Below are 14698 nucleotides of genomic sequence, written 5' to 3' on the forward strand. Positions count from 1 at the left end.
GAAAGCAGTATGGAGAAAGCTATTTATAGGAAATAGTCTCAGCTTATATTGTTTACAAGACAAAAGAGCATGCATAGAATATACATTATTTTTATTGTAAGAAAAGGGGTAATATAGATGCTGTATATACATACAATATCGCTAAAAGATAAAATTGATTGGTTTCACCTGGAGAAATTGACTGACGAGGGACAAGGGAGTCTGAGAAAGAGAACCTTTATTTTTTATTTTTTTTTTATTTGAGAACCTTTATTGTATGTACACTTTTGTTGTTTTGTTTTTGGTACTGGGGATTGGACTCAGGGAACTTGAACACCGAGCCACATCCCCAGCCCAGCTTTGTATTTTATTTAGAGACAGGGTCTCACTGAATTGCTTAGTGCCTTGCTTTTGTTGATGCTGGCTTTGAATGGGCAATCCTCCTGGCTTAGCCTCCCAAGCTGCTGGGATAACAGGCATGTACCACTGTGCCCGGCTACACTTTTTATACCCCTTGAATTTTGTACTCTGAATGTTTTACCTATTTAATTGATTTTAATTTAAAAAATGTAAGTACTGTAATAAATCAAAAGGTAGACTAGATATTAATTAATATATTCTATATTTAAACTTGTAGCATTATTTGCCATAAGTAGGATCAGTGTTAAAGGAAGTGAGATTTCATCCCAATATTAGGAGTTACCTCGTCACTAAGTCAAAGCTGAGAGGAACAGCTGTGCATATGTCTGTGTGCACACACATGGAATTCCCCAGAGTCAGTCTGGCATAGAAAATTCCTGCACTAAATTAACAGAAGTGGAGGGATGATTTCTAAATCTCATATCCAATGGGACTAGCGGGGCATAGTGAAGTAGAATGGGATTTGAAGGCTTCAGACAAAAGTTCAGGTACCCTAATTGACTTGATTTTGATTTATTAATTTACAAAGCAGGGTTAGGTCCATCTACCTGTAGGCGTGTTATAAGAATTAACAATGACTTGCATTTTATCTAGAGATGCCTGGTCCATTATATTATTTTTCCAGTTCTAGAATTCCTTAGAGTAATTTGTTCCTGAGGGAAAAACTGAAGTCAAAGAGTGTAATTTATGGGAAGAACTTCTCTTTGCAGTTTGAAACACATACCTTCCTAGAAATTTGTTAGCAGTTCTTTAGATAGTCTAGCTCCCAGCTACTCACATGTAGACTCCATAAATGAGAACATGACAGGGTACTCCCCGCCCCCGAATTGGAATGGGGGTAGCTTTTCTTGCACTTGAATTGAGCTTGACTTTCATTGTTTTTCTTAGTACGATGATAAAGCTGTGTTTAAATGTAGGTCTGATTCAGTGTAAAATCTATGATGCTCATGGCAGTCTGATAGCCATCATTCAGTTATTTTCTGCAGGACTAATTTTCATATTTTTAAAAAAGGTTAAGTCAAGAGAACTATTCAATTGTATTCCAATTAACTTTGAACTCGAATCTACATCTACTTGATAGTTTCTGACACATATGCTGGGGTCATTAAAATAGTCTCTAAAATTTCTCTGACACAGCTAGATTTAAATTCTGAGAATGCTTAAGATACATAAGAAGCAAACCAAAAATTTAAAAAAAGAAAAACCGGGGCTGAGGATGTGGCTCAAGCGGTAAAGTGCTCGCCTGGCATGCGAGGGGCACTGGGTTGTGTCCATCGAAATCTGAAAAATAAGTATTAAAATTTTTTTCTCTTCTCTCTCTCTCTCCCTCCCTCCCTCCCTACCTCCCTTTAAAAAAGAAAAAGAAAAACCTTTGCCTGCATTTCATTGTGACTCTTTTGAGATCTTCCAGTGGTTAACTAAGAGGGAGAGCAGTGAATCCTAATAGTATGTCAAGGACCCTGGATGCTGGCTGCTTACAAAATAAGACCCATAAACTATGCCTTCCATTCCACCTGTCCAATAATGGGGAAAGCTTTCTACTGGTGTATGAGCTCGGTAAGGGATAGTTTCCTGCCAATGAGGACTGTTAAACTTGAATTAGATTCAGAAGAAAATAATTAAATCCATTTCTCTCCTGATCTCTGAAAATAAAGGTGGTCAATTACCATTTTAAGTGCCTCATGGAGAAGTGCAATTCTTCCCCAACTTTTTTTTTCCCTCCTCCCCAGCATTAACACTGGCTGACTTCCTTGACACATCTTTCTACACACTTCCTAAAGCTGTTACTATATTGTAAAAATGCTGTTCTGAAAATTACAGGGAAATATAACCAGAATACTTCCTCAGAACCTTTTTATATCAACTTATATTCTACTTGTTTGCCCATACTCAGAAATAAAAATTACAAGTTGCCTTTTCACAGCAAGGAACAGGGTGAGGAAACCAGATTCTTTTAGAAATTCTCCTATTACAACATTTATAAATAGCATTACCAGGCAGGTATTTTCAGGTAGCATTAGCACAACACTACTCAATGTCAGGGAAATTTCTTATTTTAAATTTATGAGAGCTTTTAAAAAGCAAAGGAATCAAATTATTTCTGACATACTCTTACTTTCATTTTTGCCACAGTCTGTAGTCCTAAAAAAAGAATATTTATAAAACAATGCACGTCACTTAATTTCCTCAGGGTAAAACAGTGTGAGCCATGAGTGTTTTTATGGTTAAGGAAGAGGCATTTCATTTAGATTGGTAGTCTCTATTAATGGCTAACACTTCTAGTACAAGGTGAGAAAAAGAATTTTGGAGAAAATCATAATAAGGAAATTTTTTCTGGATTTCTAAGTTAGCATGCATTTAAAAAAAAAAACATCAAAGCAACTGTGTGGAATATAAAATAGTAAAAGAGCATCTGAAAGTTCTAGTCTTCAAAAACTAGGGACGGGACCGTCCTATGACCCAGCTATATTATTATATAATCATTTTATATCCAAAAGAATTAGAGTCAGCATGGGATGGGGATATGGGCAGCCCATGTTTATAACAGTGCAGTTAATAATAGCCAAGATACGGAACCAGCCTAGGTGTCCATCAACACATGAATGCATAGAGACAATGTGGCATATATTCACAATGGAGTTTTATTCATCCATAAAGAAGAATGAAATTATATCATTTGCAGGAAAAAGGAACAGAACTTGAGAGCATTATAATAAGCAAAAATGAGCCAGACTCAGAAAGTCAAGGGTCATATTTTTCTTTCATATGTGAAAGCTGGAGAGCAAAAAGCAAAAAACAAAAAACCAGGCAGGGGGAATCATGAAAATAAAAGGGAAACCAGTGAAGTAGAGGAAAGGGCAAGGGGGAAGGAGGAGGTGAGGGATGGGGAAGGTACAGGGGAATGAAATTGACCAAATTATATCATGTGAATGTAAGAATACATAACAGTGAATCCCACTATTATGTGTAATTACAATGCACCACAAAAACTAATTTTTTGAAAAAGTTCTACTCTTCAGCTTTGCATACAACAAATGCTCAGTAGGTAGCATGTGACATTGCTGATATTTGACTACTTTGACTTAAAAAAAACAACTGTTTCACAAGATTCAAGCTGATCTTAACATCCTTCCATATTTAGTTGATGTCATGTTCCCGTTAATCTAAGCCATCATACTGAAAGAGTGCTCATTTTGGGAACATTATGGTCATTAGCCAAAATAAGAAAGTAGCTTTGCATGGCCTCCGTAGAAACTGAAGCCAACTGAACCTAAGCATTTCACCTCAGGAGAGTTAAGGAAATGTCCTGAAACCCTCACATGTGATTTTATAATGTAAGGTCACAGGTTACAGATAAGGGAGCAAAATAACAATAGCTGAGGCTAATATTGTGGTGGGGAGAGACAGAGAATTCAAAACAGGAGAAGGAAGAGGAAGAGGAGAAAGTAAAAGGGGGAAAGGAAGTAGTGGCAAAAAGCTAGGGGCAGGGGAGAAGTAGAAGAAGAAAGATCCTTTGTATGTGGCCCTGTATACTGCTTTCCTCTACTGGGATATTATTGTGTTAAAATAGCATATTTGTGGCTCTGAATGTACATTAACAAGACAAACTTAAAACTGACTTGGAAAGCTATGAAAGCCTTTGTATAAAGATTTTTTTTCTTTTGCTTTGTGCATTAAAATAACCTCTCTGGAAATTTTACTTCATTCCTCAGTCCTCAGGACATACTGAAATGTCATATGAATGCATGAATGACTGAAGGTAAGTCAGACGACAGCTTCCTCCATTGGCAATATAATTGAGAAGTAACCTTACATCTCAGGATGTATTTTTAGGTTTTCAGAAACAGGGCCAACTTTTTAAAATGTTATTATATAAGTAACATTTTAATAAAGAACATTTAGTAAATCTAATTTTTAAAAACTCGGACTGAAAATCTGAATATCTATTTGAAAAACATAGACCTAATACACAAAAGAAAATGCCACAAAGGTAGGATGCTTTTGTCATCCTAGGCACTGGGATGCCTAGTACCTAGCACAGGGACTGGCACATAGTTGGCAAGGATTAGTATTTACTGCATGAGTGAATGAAGTAAATGAAATCCTAGGTCTTATATTTACATTTGGGTATTTCTCTAATCCATTAAATATCCTTTGTGCGTGAGAAGCTGTTCTGCAAAAAATCACCCAGTTTCTTACCTACAAAATTAGGGGCTAGACAAGGTGTTTCCCGCATAAACATTCATATTCTTGTAAACAACCAAGCCAGACAGTGTCTGGGGAAGAGAGCAAAGGGTAGGGATCCCTTAAAACATTAATGGGTAAATTAAGACCATTAATGCTTGGCTTGGTTCCAAAATGGCCTTGGAGGACATGTGACTTTGATTGATGACCTTCACCCATCTTTCTGAAACTACTTCCCAAATTTGGCTTAGGGCTCCTATGTCACTTTTTTTTAGCTCTTCTGACACAAATCCAAAGGAAGTCATTCATTGGCAAGTACTTATTCTCTTCAATTGTGCCAAAGAGAATTATTCATTACCGTTTTATGGAAAGCCTAAATCACATTTCCAGGACAACTGGGAACCTGCCAGTTCACTGTGCTTTGTTGACATTGATTTTATTTTCCCCAGTAATCACCTGCTTTAACCAAAGATTCTGAATTCCAAAGGAGGCACTTTATTGTTTGTGATCTCCTGAGAAAAGGGAGTTTGTTTTTTAAATGAAAATATCTTAGGTATAGAAACATGGTTTGTAGGGTTCGTGCTACTTATTTTTTTTGTTTTTGTCTTAAATACTTGTACTATGGACTATTTGGTTAAGAAACAGTGTTATAAAACGTTGATCTGTTTAGCCTACTTCTAGTTCTGCCTTGTCTAATGCATTAGGTAACCATTAACCATTTATTTAAATTTAAACTAAATTTAAGTTTAAAAAATTTAGTTCCCTAGGAGCACTAGCTAGAATTCAAGTACCCGACAGCCACAAGTAGCTGGTGGCTACATCATTGGACAAACATGTACATGTAACATTTCTGTCTGCAGAAAGTTTTATTGGGCAGCAAAGATAAGGATTCCTTGACTGAATGTGAGTCATGCTCCTTTGAGCCCTGATTTTGACCTCTGCCCTGGGTCTTCTTATTCAGTTTACAGTAAGAACACTGCAGGGTCATCTTAGCAAGGCTCTCCCACCCTTGATATCTGATTCCCCATCTTTTTTATCACCCTGGCCTTCCTCCAGCAAGATTCTGTCTTGTCTGTTTGTGCAGAACTCTCCTTGCTGCTTAAGTCTCCTTTTAGTCATTTTCCATCCACTGATCTCCATCCTTTTCCTTGGCTGGAAATTCCCACTTGTTCTTGTATTTAAAGCTACACCTGACCTCTCCCCAATTGCATGAAACATCCACTGCAGTAGTCTCTCTTGAGTACACTCTTCCGGACCATCTTTAAAAGTGTCGTGAATACTTTTTCTTTAACAGTGTTAGTCTAATTTTTAAAGGACACAAAGTAATCAAGTATTTTTTTAAAATATGTTTTTAGTTGTGGATGGACACAATACCTTTATTTTGTTTATTTTTTGTCTGTGGTGCTGAGGATTGAACCCAGGGCTCCACATGTATTAGGCGAACACTCTACTGCTGACCCACAATCCCAGCCACAGTAATCAAGTGTTTTAGGCCTGAGGTTGTGGCTCAGTGGTAGAGCAATCACCTAGCACATGTGAGGTACTGGGTTTGATCCTCAGCAGCACATAAAGATAAACAAATAAAGATATTGTGTCCAACTATAACTAAAAAAAAATAAAGATTTTTTAAAAAGATAAATAAATAAAGGTATTGTGTCCATCTACAACTAAATTTTTTTTATTCTTTTTAAAGATGTATTTTAACTAACTTTTAATTTTAGAAATTACTTATGGCCTAAGGTGAGAAAAGGATTCACCAGATATTTACTAGTCAACCTCCACTTACTGAATTAAAACAATTTCCCACGAGATTATGATCGTTATGAAATGTTTTTTGGAGGTTCAGAGCCCCTATCCCTAATGGAACGGTAATATTACCACCCAGGGAGACTTACCTGGAAACTCAAAGCTTTCTTGGAAGCCTCAGACACTGACAAAGAAAGGCAGACTTTTCTTCTAATTCACAGTTCATCTTCATTCCAATTACCTTTCTGTCAATGCTAAGGAATCCAGATTTAATATATTATTAAACTTCTAACAAAGCACTTTAGAAATTCTGGGGAATTTTGCCACAACAAAATTTTCCTTGGTTGTGCTCCAATATTTCCAGGACTAGATTTGTCAGTCCCTAAATGAGCAGGCCATCAGGTCCAACTTTCCCCTTGGATGCATGCAAAAATACTCAAGAGCATAGTCTATATCTATAGCATAGTCAGGTCAGTGCAAGTGGCCATATAATTAGTAATTCCCAGCTACAGTTTGCCCAAATGACTTTGGGTATCAGTGGTACACTAGTAATTCAACCAATAATCAAGGAGTATTTAGTGAATAAGAAAAAGCTAGTATTTGAGTTCTTTCTTATTCTGACCCTTGGATTATCTCATTAAAAATAATATTTTTCAAAGAAAAATGTCTAGCTTTAAGGATTTAAAAAATCAGATGAAGGATCATTATTTTTTAAAGGTTACAATCTTGACTTTCATACAAATATAAAATGACTACATGTTAAAATTTCATTTAGCTCATTAATTGAGCATTAATTAATGAGAGAACCTGCAAGATATTATGACCAATTTGGGAGATAATTCACAAAGCAGACCAATGTACATTAGGAATACTAAAATACATTTGCTGAGTAGATGCAAAACTGGTCAGTACCCAGAGGGAAATAATCAGTTACATGCCACTCAATCATGTATATATGCTGTGTATTTTTATGCTCAAGAGACATTTACATCACTGTCAGTCTTCTACAACTTAGAGTTGTCCAAAATTCCAAGAAACATCCAAAACAACAGAGTCAGATAGCCTGGAAATGTATGTTTTAGATAATGTAACATTTTTCCTACAAGACTTCTATCTACTCATCATCTTGGACTCTTTTTTTATATTTTCTTTTTCTGGCAAATGAACTTTCTGTAAGTTCTGTAAGTTTGTCCATGGTTCTGTCCTTTTGATTTGTCTGGCGTTTTCCCAAGTTGACCTTGTTTGAGAGATACCTGAGGAGCTTTCCTCTTCTCCATTCAATAGTACAGGAAAAAGAGCATAGGCATGTATCTACTGAAAACTGCAAATCATGAAAAGGGTCACAGTGACCTTGCTGGGTGGGCAGAGAGAGACAAAAGAAAAGGAAGCAAGGTTTAAATTTTGTACCAGAGAGAGATTCAGACATTACCTCTGAGGGTTTGCTAATTGAGTCTGATAACAGACAAACAATAGATTAATAGGAGAAAGCCTTTAACAAAATTTGTTAATGTGAATAAGCATGATTGAGCTTAACCCTAACCCTAATCCTAACTCTTTTTCTAAGGAAGAGAGATTTGGGGAATGTAGGCTGTTTAGAGTAGTCATACATGATCTTGGGAGAAATGAATTGACCTGAGAAATAGCAATTAGCTTGTCAGTGATTCCTTTTGGGATTTGAAAGAGACTGAGAGATAATATGTTATGATAAAGTCTGTCCAGGTATGGTTACATTCCTCAGCCTTCTTTCCTGGGACTCTGAAATTTCAGAGAGAAGATGGAGGATCCTATGTTTTCCTGGTAGTCCTGGTTAGGGCAGATGAGGGAACCTAAGAATAAAACCTGTTCCAGCACCAGCTGCCCTCCAAGGACATTTAAATTAAAATAAACAGCAGGGCTGGGATTGTGGGAGAGCGCTCCCCTGGCGAGACTTGGGTTTGATCCTCAGCACCATATAAAAAAAAAATAATAAAGGCATTGTGTTGTGTCCATCTACACCTAAAAAATAAATATTAAAAATAATAAATAAATAAAATAAACAGCATAGCAGGGTACCATATTCTGGGTATTGTTTTCTAAGATGTTAACAATTAAGCCTTTTGTAATTCCTTATTTCCTTGGTTCTGGTTTTAACAGATATCTCTATTTAATAACAGCTTTTTGGGGAAGAAAGACAATTTTAAAGGGAAAAAAAATGTACATTTCTTTTAAAAAATAATAGTGGACTGTATTTATTCATACCATGGCATAGTGCCCTTACAGTAAGTAAAGATTTAAATCTAAGCCTTCACATTCCTCTGAATCACTTCTGATCATCATTTATCATGCATATCACAGGATCATTTTACAATGCAGGTTTTGATTGAAACCTTTTTAGTGCTTTTTGATGGAAGGAATCATAACGCATTTCAAAGAATTTTGGAATTCTCTACATTTCCACTTGATTATTTGAGTAGTGTATCCCTGCATTCCTACCCTACACATACACTTCAGCTTAATTATATACCTAAAATTTTACAGGTAATTTTGAAAGTTAGGAAGTTTTCAACAGTTTATCACCTACTGAAGTCTGTAGCATAGCATACACACATATCTTTCCTGCCTTTGAAAGCAACAGGATTTATTCTGAGAGATTTGGCAAATTCCTCTGCTTTTAGCTGTACTGCTTGGTATCCAACAAACAGTTCTTTTGTATATCCCAAGGACAAAAGATTTATCTACTTGAACAGATTTATCTGTTTGCACATGTCTTCTATTCTTGGGTCTTTTGTAAAGCATTTGGTTGTTGTTTTGAAGAAAATTGGTTTGTTCATTCTTTGAGTGATGGATATTTTCTTCACTTACAGTACATTTATATCCTCCAGTGCCCTTTCTGTTCTTGTCTACATACCCAGAATGCCCTATTGAGGACAATTCCAGATTCAAGTTTAAGGAAAAACTCAGCTATGAGAGGCAGCACCCGTGGTAGAAATAAGTCCACTGAGGGAACAAAAATTAATAAGTAACTTCAAGTTCACACTTGCCCCAGCTGTGACACCTGCATAAGAAATGACAGCTGTGTCACAGCTTGGCTCTCTGCCTGAGGACTGGCTGCTTTCTTTGGATAATGATTATAAGATTTATTCCAATTTCAAAATAGTTAAAATTGAGGTAGACAAAGAACACAATGCATGTTTCATGAAAAATTGCTAAATTACAGATTACTAAAATACAGATTCTTTTTTTTTTTCATAAGATAGTGCCTTTTCTGTTTTTGGACAATTTTTTTTTCTCAAATTTCCAGCTTTATTGCTGTTGATCTAATTTAAGTCTTTCTCTTAGAAAGTCAGGAAACAAAGGCCTAGAGATTTCAAGTTATTGCAAATGTTCCTGTGAAGCTAGTACTAAGCAGAATTAGAACAGTGGTTCCCAAACACTCAGTTTCCCAAACACTCCATAAAATTTTTACCAATCTGTGGCAAAGTGGGGGGGGGGAAGAATAGTGAAATTAATTAATTTAAATATATTAGTTTTAAAGGAATGTCATTATCGTTTTGAAATGTTTATTCTTTCATGTGATTGTAAGAGACTTGTTGTTGTTGTTGTTGTTAGGGTTTTGCTGTGGCTATTGTTGGTTTGTTTTTGCCCCCACTCCAGTGTGTTCATAATCAATAGAAATTTAGCAACCCTGTGTTGCGTTCCCTCAATATTTTTAAGATATTGAAAAAAAATTACTAATCCTCTGCATGCAAAAGTCTGAAAATTAACAGACGAAAGGACTTACTTCTAAGACAGGGTTCTCTGTGTTAAGCTCTCATTCTTGTATTTTCCCCCCAAAGGAAGGGACATTCTTCAGCCAGTTTTCTCAGCTGTTGGGAGCACCTCCACCTTTTCTTCAACTTACAACTATGAGAACATTTTTTTAAAATTTGAAAGAATTGAATTATTAAAAAATCAATAAGATGCATTTATGAATAAATGTTTTTTTTTTTCTTTGCAGTACTGAGAATCAAACCTAGGACCTTGTGCATGCAAGGCAAGTGTTCTACCACGGGAGTTTCATCCCCAGCATCAATCTCCTTATAAATAAGATTAATTCCCAAAGATATTTTTTTGAAGTATCTTTTTTATTATGCTGGTTTTAGTCTTGTGATTTCTCGTACTTTGATATTACAAGAAGATTTAGTTCCCTGGTTTAATGAAGTGTTTTCTAAAATAATATACACTTACACACATGCACACAATCAACCCCTACCACTGGCATCAGGGAGGAAAAATGCAAGAATTAGTGGTAGTTTATTCATAGCTCAATTACTTTTTCCTTTTCTTCTACTGCAGCATGATCTACTCCTATTCTAGTGCTGCAGTCCCTTGTGATTTTTATAAAAAGGCATTTTATTCACTTGCTTGAAAATAATATATCTCCAGCGTAAGTCTCCATGTGAGAGAAGCTCATTTGAGAATGTATTAATTATTATGATTAATCGTGAGGCCCTGGCATTTTGTAGATTGATGTTAATACAGTAATGTTTGAGTGCCACTTTTGTGACTGTTCAAGGTGGTGTACCTGTTGTTAATGCATCACATGTTCAGACATTGTTTTGTGCCAGTGCTGGTGACAATACCACTTTGTCCAGTGGGAAAGCTGGCCTCACACTCAATGAGGAAACACTTTATCAAAGGGGAAAAAAATGGAAATGAGCCACTACCTATGGCTTCAGATTAAATTAACCTCAAGAACTCAGAAGCTTCAGTGACTCCTATGCAGCATCTTGTGCTTTAATATCTGTGCTGTATTAATGCAAAAAATATTGATTTGGCACCTACTATGTATAATGCAGTATGTCCTTATTCCGATTAACCTAAGATATAAAAGATGAATACCTTCTATTTTTTGCCCTCAATAAACTTAGGAAAAGAGATGATGCATATATAGAATTATCTTTAACAGCAGGAAGCAGTGGTGTATGCTATTGCAGACATAGAGATTAAAAAAAAAAAATGTGGTGATATATCAGAGGAAGGGGAAGTTGCAGTTTTACCTGAAGGGCCAGGAGAGTATTCATGAAGGAGGTAAAATTGGAATAGAATCTCAAGGAATGTTTAGGATTTGAACATATGGAACTGGGTTGGGGTAATTTTAGGGAGGAAAAAAAAAAACTACATAAACCAGCAACAAGAGAGAGAAATACTGAGATATATTTTGCACAGAGGGGTCTCACTAGAGTTGCAGGATCCATGAACAAGAGTCTTGGGTAGAAAGTTATGGTTGGTCACAGTGCAAAGGAGGCTCAAGACTGAGAGAGATTGTGAGGTTTGGTAAATAAGGTAATAAGCTGGCCATAGGGCATCGAGGCAGTTTGATCTGACGGCAATTGATACGTTGGAGTGAAGAGGGTAGTAAGCAAGGATTCAAAGAATGACTAGGAACCAGTAGCATAGTCTTTGAGAATGCATTGGGAGCAAGAATCACTGTCGTGGCCATGGGCTGAATAGGGAGAGACACCAGGGATGCAGTATGGAATAAATGTTCACAATCCATTGAACACGAGGGGGAAAGAGATGCAGAAGAGTCAAAGACTGATATTGTAAGGAAATAGGTGAGTTTGATTAATAAGATAAGGGGTCCTGTGTAAGCTATCTTGTATGTAAAGAATCCACAAGAGTTGAAGAATAAACAGCCCATGAACAATTAGCAATGTACATCCGAAATAAATATAAAAATAAAACCAGAAATGGAATTTTACTTTTTTTGGGGGGGGGGAAGATAATCTGAATGGATATCATAGTTGAAGTATCTTTGTTTTGAGTTTTCAGTGGTTTATTACTTTCCATGGCTTACTACTGAGGAGAGAAGAAATCAAGGCCAGGGTTAGATTCATGGGAACGTCTACACTAACAAGGGAGAGCATGGAAAGGAAACCCCACCCCTCACCAAAAAAGACCTCCAAGCAATCAGGAGTAATCAGAGGCAACTGAGGTGCAGAGAGCCAACAACCAGGTGTGGGTAGGTGGGCTCAGAAAGGCTGTGCCCGGCTAGCAGAGGTAATTTTGCTGAAATCTACAAATTTGGCTTTTAATGGAGGAAGGCTTACTTAACTATGGCCAAAAACATACATTTCCAAAGCAGAGTTCTTTCAGTGTTTACCAAAATGTTCCCTGGCATGAACTGCTACTGCTATTTCACAGCCACAGGCTCCTAATATCCTAGCAGAACATGTTATCAGTGGACACTGCTGCTTACTGCCCTGGAAGAGCCCTCACTCACAAACATAATGGGTGCTTTTCCTAGGAGTTCTCTAAAAGCCCAAAGACACGTTAGGGGTTTTGGCTTCACTATCCCCCCGCCCCGCTAAAGGAAAAACTGCACGGCTGCAGGTCCAGCAAACACTGCTTCTTTTTGCATCCGGACCATCTGCTGTAGACCAAGGGTTCTTCATCTGAGGCCACTGAATATCCTGGCCAGTTATCCATGTGTATGTATTTTTCTGAAAGGTTGATTTACCCTTCTCCTAATTCTTAAAAGACTTATTTTCTTAAAAAGGTAAGAACCAGTATAATACATTTTATACTCCGGCACAATGATGTGAGTTTCCTGAGGACAAAAGCCTGTTTCTATGTATTTTCATATGTTGGTATTACCTCTGTGATCTTGGCTGAATTCATAGATAATGGTGCTATACTAGATGGGCCAACAGCAATGATAAAATACTCATCTTAGTTCTACAGCCTCTTTTTTGACTTGGCAACTATGCCTACAAAATGTATTTTCTCATAATAATGTTCACCATTAGTAAAACTTGTAGCTTAAAATCAGTAGCTCACACATTTTTTGTAAAATAGTTTTGTGAGGTAGGGACTTTCCAAGTTTTTAGAGAATGCACGTGACTTGTTGAAGGCTATACAGCATAATATCAGACCTGGGACTTAAATCCAAGTCTTGTTCTCCAAGTTGCATATTTTCCTGTTTATCCAAACACTGGAGAAGGAGTTTACTTTAGTGGTTGAGGCACTGTCAAGTGATTTAAGCTCTAGTCCTGGCTCTACAACTTCATATGACATTGCCAAGTTCCTAACATCTCTAAGATTGCATTTCCATTTATAAAATGGGGGCAGTAAGAGTTCCTTCTTAAAGGGTAATTACAAAGTTTAAATAAGATATATTCTGTAAGTATGTGTAAAATGTTAGCTATGATTATCTCATGATGTTTCATTTGTAAATAAAAATGCCTATAAACATATGATAGGCCTACCTTTGTTTTCTGGAATGTATTAATTGGTCATTGATCGGGATTTTTTTTGGTTTTTATGAAGAAAATATTTTTAATAGCCTGAAACATGAGCTTGTCCTAAAGGCAGTAGTTTCTAAATAGCTGTCTTATTGACTAACAGAAACAACTGTCATATAATGAATTTAGTTTCTTTGTTTTGTACTAGATAATAAGTAGTGTTAAATGAGTAATGAGGCCTAGGTTTGGCCCTTCAGCAAAGATGGTATAGTGCAGTGATTAAGATGATGGGCTTTTGAATCTGACTGGATTTGAATTCTACTAAGTAGCATTACAATCTATGCACTAAATACTAGATATGTCTTAAGTCCTTTTATAACTTACGGGAGGACTTGTTACAATTTCCTCCTGAACCTAGAGAGAGAAATTTCCATCTATTCTATTTCTATCTAGTCCTAGAATTTTCTGGAGCACAAAAAAAAAAAGTGAGAATGCTCCAGCAACTGCAGCCTTCCAATGATGGTAGGCTCTTAAGACCTGGCTTCTGTCCCAGGGCTGCATGAGGTACATAGCTTGCCCTGCCCCAGTAGCAGCCACTCCATTAGCAGCAGGGGTTGTAAGAGTCCATATTGACTCATGCCTTCATATACAAGCTAGAATTATTCAAATCTAAATACAAAAGCAGGAAGGTAAGGGTTAGGGGAGAGGACCTTGGGAAAAATAAATAAATAAGTAAATAAATAGATGCCTCAAACTCGAAAATGTGAAGAACTTATAAATTGACCAGGCAGTTCTCTGAAATTGGAATTTCAAACATTATAGGACTAATTAGGATCTTCTGACGCAAAACCCTGTTGGAAATAAACTGTTCTTCAGTTAAATGTGTATGGACTCTCTTATTTGATTAATGGAGGAGACTGTTAATGCCGAGTCCTAATTAAAATGCAGTTTTCCTAATGTGTTTATTCAATGGCAGTTTATGTATTATTTTAATGATGAGTTTCAAAACTGATCAAGAGTAAATAAGTTACTTAATTATTTGAATAAACAGTTTTGCTTTCCAGATGCCTGCAGTGACAGAGTGGGAGAATACAAGGAAAAGGGGGGATCCTGTCCCCAGTGTGTACTGGTCAGGCTATTAGTGGAGAGACAGGGCTGCTAGA

The 14698-nt window shown here is 36.6% G+C and overlaps 1 protein-coding gene across 3 annotated transcripts in view; it reads left to right on the forward strand.

Annotated features, from left to right (window-relative positions):
- Positions 1–14698, forward strand: part of Serpini1 (serpin family I member 1) — an 81553-nt gene that overhangs the window by 31992 nt on the left and 34863 nt on the right. The window contains exon 1 of one of the 3 annotated variants that reach the window (XM_058572249.1): positions 10322–10342. The exons of the other annotated variants lie outside the window; for them this stretch is intronic. The gene's annotated coding sequence lies outside the window, so the exon portion shown is untranslated. Of the gene's footprint in view, positions 1–10321; positions 10343–14698 lie in introns of those variants that run through there. 3 annotated transcript variants of the gene reach the window in all.

Source organism: Marmota monax, unplaced genomic scaffold (assembly GCF_021218885.2).
Source record: "Marmota monax isolate L192 unplaced genomic scaffold, Marmota_monax_Labrador192_F-V1.1 WCK01_AAM20220418_F8-fsc00110, whole genome shotgun sequence".
In the NCBI taxonomy this organism is placed as follows: Eukaryota; Metazoa; Chordata; class Mammalia; order Rodentia; family Sciuridae; genus Marmota; species Marmota monax.